Genomic DNA, 19,727 nt, shown 5'->3' on the forward strand with positions numbered 1-19,727 from the left:
GCATGTATTTCCCTGTTCACCCTATCTGCCTCTAAGGTAGGGGTGGAGTCAATTTTCCAAATTTTTGACAGCACCATTCCTCTTTTTTAATATGACAAATTTGACCTCAAGTCTCTTCCTCCGTCGATACTCCGCCAATGGTTTTGCGCAAATTGGAGGACTTCCTGATTTTGCCTCTTCCCTTTTTCTCATTGGCTAATTTCCCACACCCTCCTCGCTCCTTTAAATTGCCCACTATTTTATATTGTGTATTAGTTTCTTATCCAGTTTTTACCAAATCTCTCTCACCACTGCAGGAGTTCCTTGATTCTTCAATTTGGTACAATACATCTATTAAACTTTCTAATCGTGCCATTTTTGGAGAGATTGGGTAACCAAGGGAATAGTTCAAATTAAGCATTTGCTTCAGGGTAAGCACGTTCTTTCCTTCTATGAATTCCAATAGAAATGTGGCCTGTCCGCTTCCTCTCTTCTTAAATCTGACACTTTAAAATCGATCTTTACTCAACATTTTTCCCTTCTTTCTCGACCCTCCTCCCCTTCATTGGATCCACCCTTCAAGCCGCTGTCTACCTCTTCCTCTCTTCGGGCCTCACATGTTTATAAAGACTTTCATTATTCTCTTCCCAATCGCCCTGAGAGTAGGGTTGAACTTCTCTGGGAATCAGATTTACAACATACTTTTTCGGTACTCACTTGGAATTCCATCTGGTCTTGAATACATCGCATGTGCTGTAACACTAGCACCACTCAGACTTTGTATTACTTATTTCATAGGCTATTTTTAACCCCAACATCTATTTCTAAATACACTTCCGAAGTATCACACACAAGTTGAACTTGCCCAATCACTCCTGGCACTTATATGCATTCTTTTTTTCTCTTTCCAAGTATTGCCTCCTTTTGATTAAGGGTTTGCAAAACAATTTCCTCTATCTGTTCTATTAGTTTCCCCTTTAAGATTGAATCTTTGTTGTTGGGAACGCTTCTCTGATCTGGCCTGGGGCTCATACTTTGGGGCTGTTTCTTGATTTATTACTTTTCCATTGGTTTTAAAATTATCACATCCAACTGGAAGGACTCTACTAAAGTCACTATTACAAGCTGGCAGAATCTTCTCTGCCATCAACATAGGTTAGCTAGAGCCTCTGTCATTTCCTCCCACCAGCTCCTTCGGAAAGAGGTCTTCTGGTCTCTGCATATTAATTATTTATCCTTCACTCTATGCAGACCCAAGACAGTACCTTTTTCAACCACCATGAAGTTTTCTATTTATTGCCTTTGTCATGTTCATATTAAGGTTTTAATGTGAAATTATTGGATTTCAATATTGATTTTTTTGCTTTTCCCTTTTTCTTTCTCCCCCCTACAAAAATATATATAAAATGTTGTTTTCAATTTGCTACTTTTTCTTCTATTGTTTCTCGATTTTCTTGACTATATTATGTGCTCCTCCTATTTGGTTATATATTTTATGACTATATTATGTGATGCTCCTATTTTGGTTATACATTTTTACATTACCTTTTATTGTTCATTTTAAAATGTTTCTGTAAGATGTACCACAGTTTCCTATATACTTCAATAAAAAATAAAGACGTAACAAAAGTAAGAAAAGAATCACTTAACTTACTCACTGCCTCTATATATTTTATGCATTTAGCATCTCATCAAAAAAAGGGCATAGTGTCCTGACCCGTAATCTCAGTGAACTCGCTAAATCCCACCAAGGCCTCTCACGGGACCTTTGAGCTTCCGGTAAGTTATTCCAAAGCATGGCCACTCCAGAAGTAACACAGAAAGTTTTCATTAACTGATGTGGTGTTGAGGTGTAGTTGTCAGGCAACCACGTAACCCCGCCTGACGGGATAGTGCGCTGCGAAGGTTGACAGGGGGATTTGCACAGCAGAGATCGGACGCGTCTCCCTCTCCGTAAATAAAGATATAACTTACCCCGCAACCAACGTCTCCCTATAATCTGTAAGGCAGGGTAACTTACATCACAAACTGGCGGCAAGCAGAAATGGACCCCGCTGCAGCTGCCGCCCAACGCGACACGTTGTGACAAATTGAATTCACGGCAGGGAGCGTGCATTGTAAACGACGTTCAGGAGAGGGAGAGCAGCATCCTTGCAGCTACAGTCCCGAGTGCACCCGGCCATGCCCTTGGCCTCAATGAGCAGCCTACCAGCCAGCACAAGCAAGGTGAGAAACCTGCGCCACGGACCCAGCACGCTCCTGCAGACACTCCCCAAAGTCTGCATCACCACTGTGGAAACTCCAGGGAAACAGCTGAGTGCACCTTCATGCACCTTCACATTCCCGCTAAGAGTGAGCTCTCACCAAGCATTCTACACACGTCCCTGGGCCCATGCAGTAGACCTGGAAACCCGGCACAGCACTGCTTTTCACAGATGCCCGCTTACTGACACTGAAGCCGGACTCTTGTACGGAGAGTGCTGCACACGTGCTCGCAGTCGCATGCTCAGTGGTCCCTTGCATGCCGCCACCCTCCCTGCATTGATACATTGCAAGGCATCCTCATCCAGGGACCCAGTGCCACAATCAAAAGCCAGTCTGGGCAACTCAGCACAAGATTCAGATGCAAGGCCACAAGCACTGCCACTTCGGTCTGCTGCAGACACCTAAGCTTGCTTTGGTTGCAAATACCTGCCAGCAGGTGAGCCCCGGACTATCACAATGCACGCCCAGACCTTCTGCCCCACCAATCCAGTGCCCTTCCTCTCAAAACCAGATGAACCGGCTATGAAGTGGGTTGATTGGAAGGGGTACTTCCTCAACTACTTATCTGCCCTGGAAGAGGAAGGGGGAGAAGTGTTCTCCAGCAAATGCAGGAAGAAAATACCTAGGGCCTGAAAGGTTGAGGGTTTACCAAATATGGTTAAGAAACCAAGAGGTGCCACAGATGAAGACGTGTTCCAGCACGCATTGGAATACTTAGACAGCCACTACCAGCCAGTCATTTATACTGCCATAGACAAATACAATTTTTTCCAATGGAAACAAAGTGAGACGGGGACTGTAGAAGATTATGACGCAGCACTCAAGACATTGGCTATCAACTTCAAACTAGGCCATCTTCACAATGATTTTATTGTAGGACCAAATAATAATGCACACGGTCAACACCAATGTTCAAGAAAAGTTGTGGGAGAGTGGATCATAGCGATTGTCAAAAAAGCCGAACTGTCCAAACATTGTGCAGTAGCGGCATAGAAGGACCAGACACCAAGCCCGCAGTCTGTAAAGTGAGTGACACCAAAGTTTCCAGTGACAGACCGGCCTCCTCCACAGGATACAGAAATAACAGGCGGCCCACACGAACCTACGCGGGACCCGCCAAACCTCCTCTAGATAAGAAGGGTTCTTGCTACAGGTGTGGCAGCCACACACAAATGGCCAATAACAAATGTTGCCCTGCCTTCCGTGTCAAATGCTCCTTCTGCGGAGTTGTAGGACATTTTGGCAAAGTCTGGAGACGAAGACCCAGCAACATTTCTGTACAGTGAAATGACTCCTAACCCGAAACAGGGGAGGGGAAGGGGGCGAAGCTTGCATCTTGTGTATTGATGAACAGGTCTGGGGCATAGATTGCAATACTAGAAGGAAACCATCCTGTTTGTTGACCATCAGTGGGGTTCAGATTTCAATGGTGGCAGACTCAGGATCCCCATTCACAATCATGCAAAGGGAGATTTGTGACAGCGATTTTGCCACCACCTTAGGGAGCAAAGTACACCCTACAGACGTACACCTGGTCACTTACACGGGGTAGAGAATCCCTATGGTAGGGTTCAGAGCCCTTACATTTGAGTTCAAAGGAAGAGTAACAACAGGGAAACTGTAGGTGGCAGGAATAGGCCCCTGAATCTTTGGTTGGGTTGACTAAGGTGCATTATGCATCCAACTAAACCCCAGTGGAGAAATTCCTCATGACCGACGATCCTCCCTGATCTGATCTAGAACACTTGAGGAAAGACTTCCTGAGTGTCTTTGGTGGGACCATCGGCCAACTATCCGAATTCACGCACAAGATAGACCTAAAGGATGGTGCCGTACCAGTCAGGCACAGAGTGCGAAACATCCCTTTCAACTGCAGGGAAGCTGTACAGCTGGAATTGCAACATCTCAAAGACGGCAGCATTATAGAGCCCATCGAAAGCGCCGAGTGGCTGGTACCCTTGGTCGTGGCACGGAAACGAAACGGGAAGGTGCAGTTGTGCATTGATCTTCGAGACCTGAATAAAAATGTACTGGTGGACAAATTTCCATTACCACGCATCAACGAACTGTTGGCCCAGACCAAGGGAATTAAGTGGCTCTCTAAAATAGATCTTACAGCAGCGTACTACCAAATCCTGCTCAACCACTCATGTATTAAGCTGACCTCTTTCATTATCCCGTTTGGCTGCTACAGATTCCGGCGTCTGCCATTTGGCTTTGCGTCCGCCGCGTCGGTATTTCAAAAACTCATGAACAAATTATTCAAGGACAGCAGAAATGTCCTATACTACCAGGACAACCTACTCATCATGGGCAAGACCAAAGTGAAGCACAATGCCACTCTCCGGGAAGTGTTACGGACACTATCAGAAAACGGCCTCACAGCAGAACTGGAGAAGTGCAAGTTCGGACTGCGCACTGTCACGTACCTGGGGCACAAGATCGGCGAAAATAGGATCTCCCCAAAAAAATCAAATGTGGAGGTTATCATGTCTGCACCCCAACCTCAAACCAAAGAATAAGTCCAATCTTTTCTAGGCTTACCAGAATTCTACAGTAAATTTATCCACAATTTCACCACCAAAACCCACGGCAAACACCAACTCTTGAAGGACAAGAACAGTTTCTGTTGGATGCCGGAATCAAATCTTGAATTTGAAACCATTAAAAAAGGACATTTGTGAGGCCGTTCCTCTTCAGGGATTCGACTGCTCGACACCCAGCAAATTGACCATGGATGCCAGCGAGAAGGGGCTGGGAGCTGTCTTGTCGCTACGATCCACAGACGCCACAGAAACCACAATAGGATTTGTGTCGCGCTCGCTTGGCCCCAACGAGGAGAAATTCAGTGTCATCGAAAAAGAGATGTTGGCATCCATCTGATCCATGGACAAGTTTCGACAGTACCTCTGGGTTTCCCGTTTCTCCCTCAGAATGGACCACAAACCGCTGATAAAGGTCCTAACCTCCAGTGGTCATGCAACTGCCACATCGCACATCGCGAAAATGACCCTCAAGCTCCTGGACTTCGTTTACGATGTGGAATACTTACCGGGCCAAAAGAACAAAGTGGGGGATTTCTTCAACTGCTCCGCCACCATGGAAAGGGCACCTACACCCAGTGACTGGGGTTAGTACCAGGTGGCATTCACTGACGACCTTGAGAACATCATCAGTGCACAAGACTGGACATCCGCCTATGACAACGTCCCGACCCTGGTCCGAGTGAAAACCTTTGTCACGATGAGATGGCCTGAAAAGAAGCATTTAAAAGATGATGCCCGGAAGTATTGGGAAGTGAGGGATGCATTATCCCTCAGTGACGACACTGTATTTTTACTCAGGGGAGACAAAGTTGTTCCCCCGAAGACGTTGCTGGACCGCATCCTATGCATAGTGCATCAAGGCCATCTAGGGATTGTGAAGTCCAAGAGAAGGCTAAAGCTGTCATACTGATGCCTGCCATTGACACCTACGTGGAAAAGTATGTACGGGCGTGTCAGCACTGCGCCAATGTGGACAAGTCGCTTAGTCTGCTGTGGTCCCCAGTGGGTGAATTTGCCTCTCCCACAAACCCCTGGAAAGACTGTCAGTCGACATATTGGGTCCCATCCTAGACTTGTGGGGTATGTCCAAATATGTGATTGTTCTTGTTGACAGGTACTCAAAATGCCCGGAAGTGGAGGTCTGTGAGAAGGTGGACATGGATGCAATGATTGCGTTCCTCACTTGAGCGTTCTTGAGGGAAGGCATCCCAAAAGTCAGCACCTGCAATAACAGATCCGAATTTACCTCCGAAAAGTGGACGGCCTTCACACAGAGGAACGGGATCAAGACACATCACACACCAGATTAGCACCCCGCTGGCAACGGCCTAGCTGAACACCTCAACCGCGTCATCATGGGCTCAGTCCAAGCTACCTTCAGCGCGGGCAAGAACTGGGAAACAGAACACAAGAACATGATCTGGGCATACTGCATCATGCCTACACTGACAGGATACAGCCCATTCAAGATCATATGAGGAAGAGAACTATTTACGAGGGACAATCTCATTTGGATGTATATGAAACTACAAAGCAAGTGGTACCGAGCAGTGGTTAGAAGCAACATCGAGAAGGCCCGCAAAATTTAGAAAGATAACTATGACAGGAGACATGGAGTACGAGAGGTCTCTTTGGCGTTAGGAGACTGGGTCAGAGTGAAACGGGCCACCTATGCAAGAAAGGCAACAGCAAGTTCAGCAAGCCTCTCCAAATCAGAGAACTCTATTCACGCTCCGCTCTCCTGAGTGAAGGCAGAGTGGTCACAAGGCAGCATGGCGAAGTGCAACAAAGTCCTCCAGTGGGCGACGGACAGCAGTACCACCAGGTCTGGCTATGATGGTGAGGAAGCAGAGGTTGATTTTGCCCCTCCACCTGAGAACTCCAGAGGCTCCAGCACCTTGGGTGGGACCGGGGGTGACACAGGGCCAAGTAACAACAGGAATTCCACACAGCACACACCACCTCAGGAGACTAATGATTTAGGCAACTCTGGCACTTGGCAGAGGACACCGAGCGTACATAACGAGAATCAAGCAGAGAGTAACACACAGATCACAGATCAGACATGGGGGACACAAGGGGAGCAGGCCTCCTTCACACGCACCCGCACAGGCAGGTTGGTGGTGCATCCAAATAGATATAGCGAGTTTGCAATGTAACTTTTTTCCAGGGGGCAACCCCTCCACACCTCTCTCTCTCTCTCTCTCTCTCTCACTCTCTCTCTCTCTCTCTCTCTCTCTCTCTCTCTCTCTCTCTCTCTCTCCCTCACTCCTTCCCCCCCCCCCTCCGTTCTCCTCACAGCATAGGTCGCCCTTTGACCTTCTGTTCAGATTGTTTGGACCTACGCAAAGCAAATGTATTGTTCTGTACTTTATATTGTGTTGTTATTAAGGGGGGGGATATGTGGTGTTGCAGTTTAGTCGTCAGGCAACCACGTGACCCTGTGTAGTGCCTGGTGGGATAGCGCGCTGCGACGTGCGACAGGGGGATTTGCACAGCAGAGATCGGATGTGTCTCCCTCTCCATATATAAAGTTATAACTTACCCCACAACCAACATATCCCTGTTTTCTGTATAGCAGGGTAACATACATCACAACTGACCGATCTGAATGAATTTGTAACTGATCGTTCATGTACATATCTAACAAAACATTCTGCCCTTGTTAGCGTCTCAGCATTTCACCACCCAAATTTAAGATAAAAATAAGCTGCCAAAAGGTAAATGGTCGAAAATGGGGCAGATTTACTTCTGGCGCATCTCTGCTAATCAGCAGGGTTGCGCCAGAAGAGTTGCGACTCATCTGCCCACCCGTGTGCCATCACTGATGCGCCGCGTTTACAATGTGGTGCACAGTGGCGCACGGATGGGCAGATGCGTGTTGTTTCCCCCAGGGGAAAGGCGGCGCATTGCTGGAGTTGCGTCGCAAGAACGACACAGCTCCAGCAAGACTCGGGGTGCCCTATCCCTAACATGCTGAGTCAATCCTTACGCCTGCTTCAAGAAGGCGCAGGGTTTTTACGCAGCATGGCCTTAAAAGTGACTAGAAATCTTGTAGATTTAACTCAGCCACTTTTAGGAGGCGTTCCTACGCAGGAATGCCCTCCCCTGCGCAGGAGCACCCACATGTGGCGCAGGGCTTTACAACGTGACGCATCTCTCAGATGCGTCACTTCGTAAATAGCCCGCCGCTGCGTCGCAAAAGTGACGCAACGGCGGCACAAATTTGGCGTAAGGGGCTTGTAAATTTTCCCCCTATTTGGCATTGTCATTAAGAATAAATAGCACTTTTTTTAAAGTTGGTATATCAGCCGATAGACTTTGACGTCCCTGCTTACACATTACAGTTAGGAGTGTGGGCAAAAATCATTCCTATGCATATTCTCTCGTTTTAAATCTATGCAGAGCTTTTACAAAATGAAACATATACTTAATTGTGAGTTCAACATTATATAAACCCAGTTTGATACGTTTGTTTCATTTATAGTTGGTACTCGTTCCAATTTTTTTTTTTTTGTCCAGATGGAAAACTCCTTAATATTGCCACTAGATGGTAGTGTAATCCCGCAGTTGAAATTATTTTAAAGTCTCTTGAAAACAGTTCACTTATGTCAACTGAAAATCTATGGGTAGAAACACAACAATTGTCTCAAATATCGTGTTCTGGGCGCAGGCATGACCAGTGTGGTGGTTGATGGGGTGTAAGAGACAGACCCACTGTTTATAGTTTTCAGCTATGAGCTGCAATCCACGCTCCTTGATGGTATTTCTTGTGATCATTGCCAGTGTATCTGGCTGCTGGACTGAGTTGCTCAACATGATATTTGTTTAAAGTTTTTTGGGGTCTGAGCATCGGGGTGCTAACTCTGTGAAGAAGTGATTTGTGGAAAGAAGCCATCCAATTATCTAGGTAAAAAAATGATATTCACAATAATCAACTTTATTCTTTTAATAATAATAACGATACAATGCTGCAATATAAATATGTCTGTGATGATTTAATACCAGCCGCGGTCGGAATGGGAGTTCATGCAGGGCGGTGACGTGAGGAGAGGGAGGTGCAGGGTGGGGGGTAGTAATGTATGGATTACGGAGCTTTACAGGTAAGTAAACATTTAAATAAATAAAACGAATTTCGTTGTGTGCACTGCATCCCCACATGCGATGCAGTGCGCGCAACGAAATTCGTTTTATTTATTTAAATGTTTACTTTCCTGTAAAGCTCTGTTATCCATACATTACTAACCCCCACTTGCCCCTCCCCCTCCCTAGGTCACTGCCCAGCAGGTACTCCCATTACCGACCGCGGCTGTTTAATACATAGTATAATTATTACATTTCTAACCGGTACTCAATTTATGGAATTCGGAAGGGAAGGGTTTGACTCTGGAAGTGAATATGCAACCAGGAAGTTGCACAGTAGTTCCTCCTGCGGACACTCATGGCATTGAACCTTTGAGCCATTTACTAATGCAGGGTACCCGTATGGGTAATGTTGGTGACTATACAGGGTTTATAAACTGCCATGCCATGAAAACAATAGTATTTGTGTTGAACTTGGCCATGGCGTTTTGGGTTTTAATATTTCCTCACAGACTGGGTGCAGATTTACAAGCCCCTTGTGCCACTTTTGCGCCACTTTTAACATGGAAAAAGTGACGCAAAAGTGGCACAAGGGGCTTGTAAATCTGCCCCTCGTGTTCTCGACCCATCCCAAGAAAAGCGTCAGAATCTATTAAAATTACTGGCCGCTCATAGAAACAGCGACATGACAAATCACAGGCCAAGTGACAAGATACCGCCGAAAGTATTGCGGCCTACGGGGGCCTACCCATTTGCAACATAATTATATTATAGGGATCTGGCCTGCGCGCATCACAAACTGATGCAATTTCAGCCGTGGCGAGCGGGACGCGGCGTCAGATGCCACGGACTCAGGCTGATTTACTCTGCCAAACTGCACAGATCACCCAGATTGGAATCACCAGGGTTCTTAATGGGCGTCACCTGACAGGCCACAAATAATTGCATTCCACTCGGCCCATTGTACTCGATTATTCTGCACTCCTTGGGGCAGATTTATGTTGGACTTGCGCCACGTTTACGGCATGCAAAGGCAGATGCATCACGTTGTAAAGCCCTGCGCCACATGTGGGCGTTCTGGCGCAGGGTGGGCGTTCTGGGGCAGGTGCGCCTCGCAAAAGTGGCTGAGTGAAATCTACAAGATTTCACTCAGTCACTTTTAGGCCAATGCTGCGTCAAAACCTTGCGCCTGCTTGAAGCAGGTGTAAGGCTTGACGCAGCATTGGACAGATAGGGCTCCCCCGAGCCTTGCTGGAGCTGCGTCGCGCTTGCGACGCAACTCCAGCAATGCGCCACCTTTACGGCACAGATGCGTCAGGCATCTCTGCCGTTTTTGCCCCATGGAGCGCTGCATTGTAAATGCGGCGCACCATGGGTGGCGGAGCTGCGGTGCACAATAACTGGCGCATCCCTGGGGATGCGCCAGTTATTGTAAATCTGCCCCCTTATCTCCAGGGTCCGGGCACCCACAAAGAGGCAGAGGGGCTTGTTTGCAACTGAAGCAAATGGTGCAGAAAATCGAAGGGAGGACGTAGCTCAAAATATAACGCTGCTGACTTTGGAGCTAGAGACCAGGGGTTGAGCCTTGGGGTGGGTTGTATTATTTTTTTTTAAATGGAGATCTCAGAAGAGGTAGTGAGAGACAGATAAACTACCTCTCCATGTGCCTAGCTCCAGCCGCTTGTTTATATTTGCATTGCACTTTCACCTTAAGTGAAAGTGCGATGCAAAAATAAACATGCGGCCGCCCTTGCCAAAGGCGACTGAAACAAGCTGTCGCCATTACGCGAATAATAAAAAAAAGTGCTTACACACTGATTAAAGGAGACTGGATAATGCTGCAAGTAAAAGATCTAGTCAGGATGGGTTGTCCCAAAAGGATGGCCCCTACATAACACACCCGATGAAGGGGTACAAAATCAAATTAAAAGTGGCAGCTACATGCAACACATCCAACCTGGTGTACCTGCTAAAATGCCCCTGTGGGAAAACCTATGTGGGACAAACTGAAAGAAAGATTTAAACACGCATAAACGAACATAAAAGTAACATCAGAACCAAATACATGAAATCGACAGTAGCTAGTCACTTCATAGAAGCTGGGCACAATATCAGTCAACTCAAATTCTGCATGTTGGAAATCATAACCAGAAATTAAGGAAGAGACAACCAACATTTTTTGCTACACCGTGAATATCATTGGACTCGCCTATTGAATTCCATAAAACCACATGGGATGAATGAACGCATGGAGTTTCAATATTATCTTTGATTGATCTCTCACTGAAAAGACTATGTTCCACCTATTGATAATAGTTTATTCTGTTTTGTCGTTATTTTATTTAAAAAATTGGTTTTATTTAACAAGATTTTCAAGCCCAATTCGTAACTCATCATCTCATGTTTAACTTGGGGAGTCATATTAGGAGCACCACTCGAGAACACGGATCTGTTGTCACTGTTTATGATTTATGATCTAGTCCCATTTCTACTTCCACCACTGACGTTGTCATGTTTTCTTTTATCACACGGAGTAATCTCCGTTTTCTCTTCGACCGCGCATAACACACCAGGATCCCTACTTATGCACACCTAACCTAACGAGTAAGTGACCACGCAGCTATGTCACCATAGTCATTATTATCTCGAGCACTTATGGCTTGTAACACACGGAGTATCCTCCGCTTATAAAACGGACTACTTGGGTCAAACTTGGGTCAAACTCCTTTAATCCCACCCACCCCAACTGCCTCTAATCGTGCACATAACGCACTGAAACTCACCAGTTTTTAATTGCCTTTAATCGTGTATTTCATGTCCAGTAGACTCTCGCGACTTGGCACCTTTTGAGCATAAGAACATTCATGTGAAGTTCCCGTTGGGGTTACCATTGCTTTTAACTAATATCACACACTTGTCACCTTTTTAGTAAACACTCTTTTTCACAACGTTTCACTCTGCACCGACTATGCGCACATTCTCTACTGTGAACCTGTGGTCCTTGTATATAGAGACGCACTCCCTCCATTTATTTTAGATATTTCCAAGACGAAGGCCAACGTGGCCGAAATGCATTGGGATATTTGAAAGTTGCATATACAATGGTTTATAATTGATGCATTATAGGAGGTGAAGAATAATTTTCCTTGGATGAACAATATAAATAAATACAAACCCGGAAACAATTGAAAAACGTTTTTTACAATTATTGCATTGAACTTTATAAAACCTCACACGAGAGTCATGAACCAGTGCCCAGGGGACATACCCCACGTTTATGGGGATGCTTCTAAGGTCCATCCCAAAAGAAGATAGAGCGGTAACAAAGAAGCCTCATATTCAATCGGAAGTCAGCGTGTACCATAAACAATGACCTCAGTCAATGATAAATAGGGGCGGGGCTTTAACCCCACTTCTAAAACCGACCTTACTACAATAAGCCTCGCAGAGAGAGCAGCGAATGCGAGCTGCAATGCTAGGTCTACGAGACCTAATGAATGTGCCCTCTAGTAATGCAACTGGTGCTATGTAACACGCTCTGATATCCGATTTGGGTCCAGTTCGCGCTATATAAATCTTTGTAAACAAAAAAAAAGGGTACAGTAGAACAGTGTTTAGTTAGATGGCCTATGTCTTAATCATTGAGAGTGTAATGCAGGAGAGGTGTAGTCAGATGGCTTAACTATTTGCATATATTTCTTACATTTGATAGATGCAGACTTCTTGATGTTTATTAGTCTGCGTGGTCTGTCTATGTCTCATTTCTCCATGAAGAGATGAGGTAACAAGTATTGCATGGGTTGGCGATACCTGCATTGACCTTGATAAATAGCCAGCGCGAATATCATTACAGTACGACTGCGATTTAAGATCAGTTTAGGAATAATGTCTCAAATTTTATGCAACCCTCAAGTTTACAAAGAAGACATATAGGATTTAAGGAAGGGCAAGGGTGTATGGGTGGCATTTTTTGGTTTGGTATTAGCCAAGATCATTTGGTTAAAAAAAAATATATATGCACAATATATTTATTTAAAGGGGCTTTCAACCACCTTTCTTCATCCATAGGTCTGTTGGTGTGTCGTTCCCATTTTGCTTCTGCCCACTGCAGCATACAGGATGATGGGTGGGGGGGGGGGGGCATGTCAGCCCACTTAAGCCACTGGATATTTTCACTTTGAGAGATTACATTTGCACTTTCACCATAAGTTCATCCACACACAACTCAGTACCTTTCTGTGCCAAAGCTTTTGTTTGTAATGTACTACTTTGTTCTTGACTTTGTGTTTAGAGTCTGATGTGACAGTAGGCATCTTTTTGTCAGCACAGGCCACTTTCTATGCTTTATCATTTCCTATCTCCTGCCACCGCTGTTGTAAATACCTTTTGGGAAAGTCTTTTGTTCTTCTGACTTTGTCAGATAAACAAATGATGCTACAAAAAGGAATTTCATTGCATAACAGATTGGAATCCATTGGAAACTGTTCTGTATTAAATGATCGAAAGCTTCAAGATTAAACATTTAAATTCATAAATAAACAATTTCTCAGAGCACATTTATCCTGGACTCAATTACACCAATGGCTTTGCCTGAGGTGAAAGCCAGCCTTTATTGTATTTAGTTTGCAGCACTTGCTACACTTTTTTATTCTTTTTTCTTCTCTATTACATATTTTTCTTCTTCGTTGTGGCTTTCTTTTTTTTCTTCTTTCATTCAATTTTCCTCTTTTCTTTGCTTTCTCTTAGCTTTCATTCTTTCCTTTTATTCTTTCTTTCTTTCCTTCCTTTTCTTTTGCCTTTCATTCCTTTTCTCTTTCTTTCCTTTTTAATGTAATTCCTTCTCTTCTTCTTTCCTTTTTCCTTCATTTCTTTTTTGTCATGCTTTCTCTTTCCTTTTTTCTTTCCCTCTTTTTGCTTTAATTCCATCTTTAATTCCATCTTTCCTTCTTTCTTGGTTTCTGTTTCTTTCATTCTTGCATTACCTTTCTTCTTTCCTGCTTTTTCCTTCCACTTCTTCTTTCTTTCATTCTTGCTTTCATTCTCTCTTGCCTTCTTTCTTGCTTTCATCCCTCTTTTCATTCTTTCATTTATTCTTTCTTTCATTCATTCTGACTTTCATTAATTCTTTCCTTCATTCTTGCTTTCATTCCTTCTTCCTGCTTTACTTTTTTCTTTGTTTCTTTCTTTTACTTTCTTTCTCTTTCTCTATTTCTTCCTCTCGCTTTCTCTCTCTTTCTTTCCCTCTTTCTTTCCTTATTTCAATTCTTCTTACCTTATTTCATTTCTTCTTTCTTTATTCACTTTCATTCACTATTGCTTTCTTTCTTTATATCCTTTGTTCTTTCTTTTTTGTCTTCTTTCTTTCCTGCCTTCATTTTTTCTTTCCTTTTTTCCTTCTTTCTTTCTTGCCTGCCTTCTTCATTTGTTTGTTTGTTTCTCTCTTTCTTTCCCTTTCTTACTTTCTTTTTCTTTCTTTCTTTCCATCTCTTTCCTTCTCTCCCTATCTTTCTTTATTTCATTTCTTCTTTCCATATTTAATTTCTTCTTTCTTTATTCACTTTCAGTCTTTCTTTCTTTCCCTCCTTTTTTCTTTCCTTCTTTATTGCTTTCCTTCTTTCTTTCTTGCCTGCCAGCTATCTTTCTTGCCTGCCTTCTTTGTTTGTTTGTTTGTTTGTTTGTTTGTTTGTTTCTTTATTTCTTTCCCTAAGTGAGTCCTCTTGTAAGTATTATTTTGCTAATTCCTAAATGAGTATCCAATCACTTGTTGCTTCCTGTAATTTGTGTTTTTTTAATACACTCATATGTTTTTAACTTAGAAATGTTGTCTCACCCAGGTTTGTGTATTAGCCTTGAACTAATCTTATGAAACATCAGACTGTCCCAGTCTTGCACATAGACCCTCCTAAGTAGTTAATTACAGCATCATCACATAGATAAGGAAGACATCGTAACAATGTATATGTACTATAGAAAAGATCATTGCAAGATTCTCACTCATGCGCAATGAGTATAACATGAGCACCAGCAATGCAAGATTTTGATGTGACAATGAGCACATCCAGTTTGGCACAAGTAACTCAAATACACAATAGGAACTATACAGGCAGCATCAAAACAAGTTCTGGAACACAGCATGCCAGCCAAATTCCAGATCCAGCAGCTAATATTGAGACAGATCTGTGCTGGCCCCAGGTAAACGTGTTAATACTCCTGTGTAATTTGTTCACAAGAAGGCACATTCAATAACCTCCATACATTGTGCTCTTTAGTGTCAGAACAGAAACCTGCAAGGATTTCTGGGAGTCTCTTGGTTCAAGTACCCGCAGGGCTCAACACAAATACATATATTAAAGGGACATTAGCACTCCTTTTGTTTGAATCTGACTTTGGACTGGGAGCTAACTTAAACCCAACACTTAGAACCCTTTTACATAGAGTAAGCATTAATAACCATTTATTTAGAACCTACTAATAAGTGTTTATTATTACCTACCAAAACCTTTTTTAGTAATGTTAGAATAATGAACGATTGAGAAACAAATTGTAAGATTCTAAAATTATGCTTTGGAGTTTGCATGCATCCCCTTTATGCAGGTTAAAAACTCAAAAGCTCTTTTACAAGGATTGTAACTGTTGAACTGCAGGTAACACAGAGATCTCTAAAACAAGAGCAGTAATCCATTGAGCTAGCTACATCAAATAAAAATCTGTGACCTACGTGTTACACACTGTGCATTAATAAATTGTCATCAACCCTCTTCCCTATCATATGAAGAGTCAAAGCTGTGACTAGACTGTACATAGATCTCTCCAACAAGTGCATTGACCACTCAGAATGTCTTACCACTATTACACCTTCATACTTGCAAACTTTAAAATCGGTTTTAGCATGTGAAAAGGAGGCGAGGCCGTTATGCGATGGTTTTTTTTGTGCTGTGGGGGGCTTTAAGCCCATCACAACAAAGCTATCAATGGAGAGAGTGCCCAATGAAAGGGGGCAGAGCTTAGAGCTGGGCATTTTCCTTTTTTATTTTTTTTTATTTTTTATTAACAGCACGAAAATGAAAGAAACGAAGACAACAGAAATGAACCAGTTGAGAAAGAAAAGGAAAAAAAACACCCTAAATAAGAATACAGTTTTTCCTCCTTAACAATTACTGTATAAACAGAGAAAAAGAAACATACCATATTAAGATTTTACATTTTACATTTCGTGTAAATCTAAGAAAATTTTAGATAAAGTTACCCCAAATTTTATCAAATTTAAGTAGAAATCTAGCGCCTCTAAGTCGAGCCAAGGCCGCCTCCATGCCGTGAATTTCATTAACCAGAGACCACCACTCCATGATATGTGGCGGTTGAGGAGAGATCCAGGCACGAGCAATGGTTAATTTGGCACAGGATACTAAAATGGTAATTAAGGCCTGTAGAGGAAGGGTAACGTCATGTATATCTAAGAGTACAGTTAGAGCCGAAAGAAAAGGGGGCCTAACCAATTTCATTTTCAAAACCTTATCCAAGGCAGACCAAAACTCCTTTAACGACGGACAAGAAAATAACATATGTTCTATATTAGCACCTACAATATAACATTTAGGACAATTGGTACGATCACTATATAAAACATTTGCTGACCACTTAAGAATCACTTCAGGGGTGTAGTATAACATACATGTGGTTTTGAATCGTAGCAGTCTTAAACTCGATGATTGCACCAAATTATTAATTTTTGAGAGAGAATGAGCAATCTGGTCCGAGTTTATCGACAGTCTCAGCTTAGAACTCCATTTCTCGGTTAATTTAGAACAGTCAATTTTTTTGTAGGAGATCAGATAACTGTATCCTATACTAATTATCGATTTCGTCTTAGATGAATAAAAACAGTCCCAGATGTCATAATCTGAGATATCAAAGATTTTCATTCTACGAATCAACAAATCATGAATTTGGATGTACTTAAACCTCATTTCCTTGGTCAAATTATATAAATTTTTAAGTGCAACAAAATCTAGAAAACCATTAGAGCCATAAAGGTCCCCCAATGTAAAAATTCAATGGGCAGACCATATATTTGCCCGTCGGTCGTTAAAAATCCCGGGAAGTCCCGGGTTTCCCCAAAGCCGTAATTTAGGATGAAAAAAAGACGTTTTACAAAAAAGCAGAATATTAAACCAAATCTTGGCTGTATCTTTGGCGGTCTTAAATTTGACCCTTTTGTAATAATTTGGGTCATTCAATCTTAACAAAAACATTCTAGAATCTGAGTTCAGCATAATGGTATGAAAAAAAATTGCGTATTGGAATTATGCAAGGAACGAAGACGACCAATTAAGGTGGCCCAAGAGTATAGTTTAAAATCTGGAAAATTAAGTCCCCCCGTAGCCAAAGAGCCTTTAAGTGCTAACAGGGATCTACGCACCTTCTTGTATCCCGAGATAAAGCAGCTAAAGATTCTGTCAAGTTTAAAAAAAAAAGAATTATTAAGTGCCAATGGTATAGATCGAAATAAATAAAGGAATTTCAGAAGAATTTTCATTTTAATCAGATTGATTCTACTAATGATGTTTAAAGGGAGTTTATGCCATTTTTTTAATAACAAAACGGTTGATTTTAGTAACGCATCATAGTTTATAGAAGTTATGTCTCTGATTTTAGATGAAATTTTAACCCCTAAGTAGTTGGCGACCCAACAAATTCCGCAAACAGTTACCGAAGGGTTGTAATTAACCACTATTTGTGTTTTATTTACGTTTAGCTTGTAACCTGAGGCGGCTCAGAATCTTTTAGCCTCAGCCGTTATACTTCTAAAGCTGCTACGACATTGGTAGAGTATATCGCAATATCGTCCGCATATGTGGTAATTTTCAGACAATGTAACCCAGACCGGAATGGAACTATTATGGGCTGAGCCTGAACAGCAGAAAGGAATGGCTCCATTGACAGGGCAAAAAGCAGGGTGGACAACGGGCACCCCTGCTGAGTGCCCCGAGAAATAGCGAAGGAGGATGATGACAAATCGGTGTAACTAATACTTCCTGTGGGTCTGACATATAGGGCCCGTATCCAACTAAGAATTTGGCCCCTAAAACCTATAAAGGACATCACAGACCAGAGATAATCCCACCCCACTCGGTCAAAGGCTTTCTCAGCATCTAATAAGATCATACCGAGTGGGGTGGATTCTGTCTCAGCCATTTAAAAAACCGTAATAGGTGTGTTAATGTGGGTCGTTGCATCCCTGCCCAATACAAATCCGTGTTGTTGCATATTTACAATCTTGGGAATGAACGGAGACAATCAGCTTGCTAAAAGTTTAGCAAAAACCTTAACGTCGGTGTTGATCAGAGAAATGGGTCTATAGGACCCACATTCAGCTGCTGGTTTGCCTTTTTTTAAAAAAAGGTCATTTTTGCTATATTCCAAGAGTTTGGAGCCTTCCCAGTGTCCCCTATAGACTGAATTACCAGGAAAAAGAGTGGGATTATTTCCTCAATGCAGATTTTGTAAAGTTCGACCGGGATAGTGTCTTCCCCCGCTGCTTTTCACGCTGGTAGCGATAAAATCACTTGTTTGATCTCTAACAAAGTGATCTCCTCCGATAACTGTTCTAACCTAGGTGTATTATGTTTTCCCTTGATATTTTTATCCAACTAATCTAAAATGTCTGATGGACAAGACTGATTCTCAGGAGTATATAAAGTGCCAATATCTGTGCAGGTTGATTATATATAACATTATTAGGGCCTCTAATGCTTTTAATAAGAGTCTGTGCTCTGTCATCCGCCACTTTGTAGGCCAATATTTTACCAATTTTATCTCCTCCCTCATAATTAGAAATGTTGGCTTTGTGTAGCTTAGCACTGCTCTTTTCGATAAAAATTGTCTTTAAGTTAGACTTAAGGGATCCAAGTATTAACCCCAGTTCTACCACATTGGGAGAGCTTATTTATAGAGCCTCGGCCAGTAGTACTTCTTGAGCCAAAATATTAGATATCAGTTTTGTATTAATGTTCCGACGTTCTGAATTCTGCTTAAAAACATATTGTTGAGTAAACCCCCTGATACTGGCCTTGCTGGTATCCCAGACAGTTATGTGAGATGCCGAATGAAGGTTAATTTTGATAAATTCGCAAAGGTGTAATTTAAGCTGAGAAATATAAACTGCATCAGAGAGTAGATAACAAGGATAGGAGAACATTCTTGAGGCCGCTTGAGCTTGTGGGTTATTAAATGCCAATAGAATAGGATTATGATCCGAGGAGACCCGAGGAAAAATCTCTATGGAGCTAATTTGTATTATTTTATCGGTTGCCCAAGCCATGTCAATGCGGGAGCATAATTTGTGGGGCGCTGAGTAGAACGTGACATCATAACCCAACTGACTGAATAGCTTCCTATCCTTATAGGCGATGTGCGTCTCAGATAAAAAAAATAACTGTGGGTCGTAAAGTATAAGCTCTTTAGAGACAAGTCGTCTTTTATTCTTACTATTAAGGCCGGAAACGTACCATGATAAACACTTTAATTTGAACATTTCAAAACATAATTTATACCAATTCTGCCATTCCCTTCCCGTCATGTTGAGCAATTTACCATATCGTGCTGATATATTTGCAATGTTTTCCCCTCCCACAACAACCCACCTTCGGAGAGCTTGGGCCCACCCCCTACCCCCCTCTCCCTCGCCCCAGAACAAGAAGGAGACCCCTCTATAACTGCTGCTGCTGGAAAGGCAGCTCAAAGTGGAGCAACCCAAGGACTACCAAACCAACCCCACTTGTGTTCTTTAGTTAAGAATCAGAAAAAAAATATAGAGAGGGAAGAACCGAGAAAGAGTAAAAAAAAACAACTAGA

The sequence above is a fragment of the Lissotriton vulgaris genome, chromosome 7 (genome assembly GCF_964263255.1).
Source record: "Lissotriton vulgaris chromosome 7, aLisVul1.2, whole genome shotgun sequence".
Classification (NCBI taxonomy): domain Eukaryota; kingdom Metazoa; phylum Chordata; class Amphibia; order Caudata; family Salamandridae; genus Lissotriton; species Lissotriton vulgaris.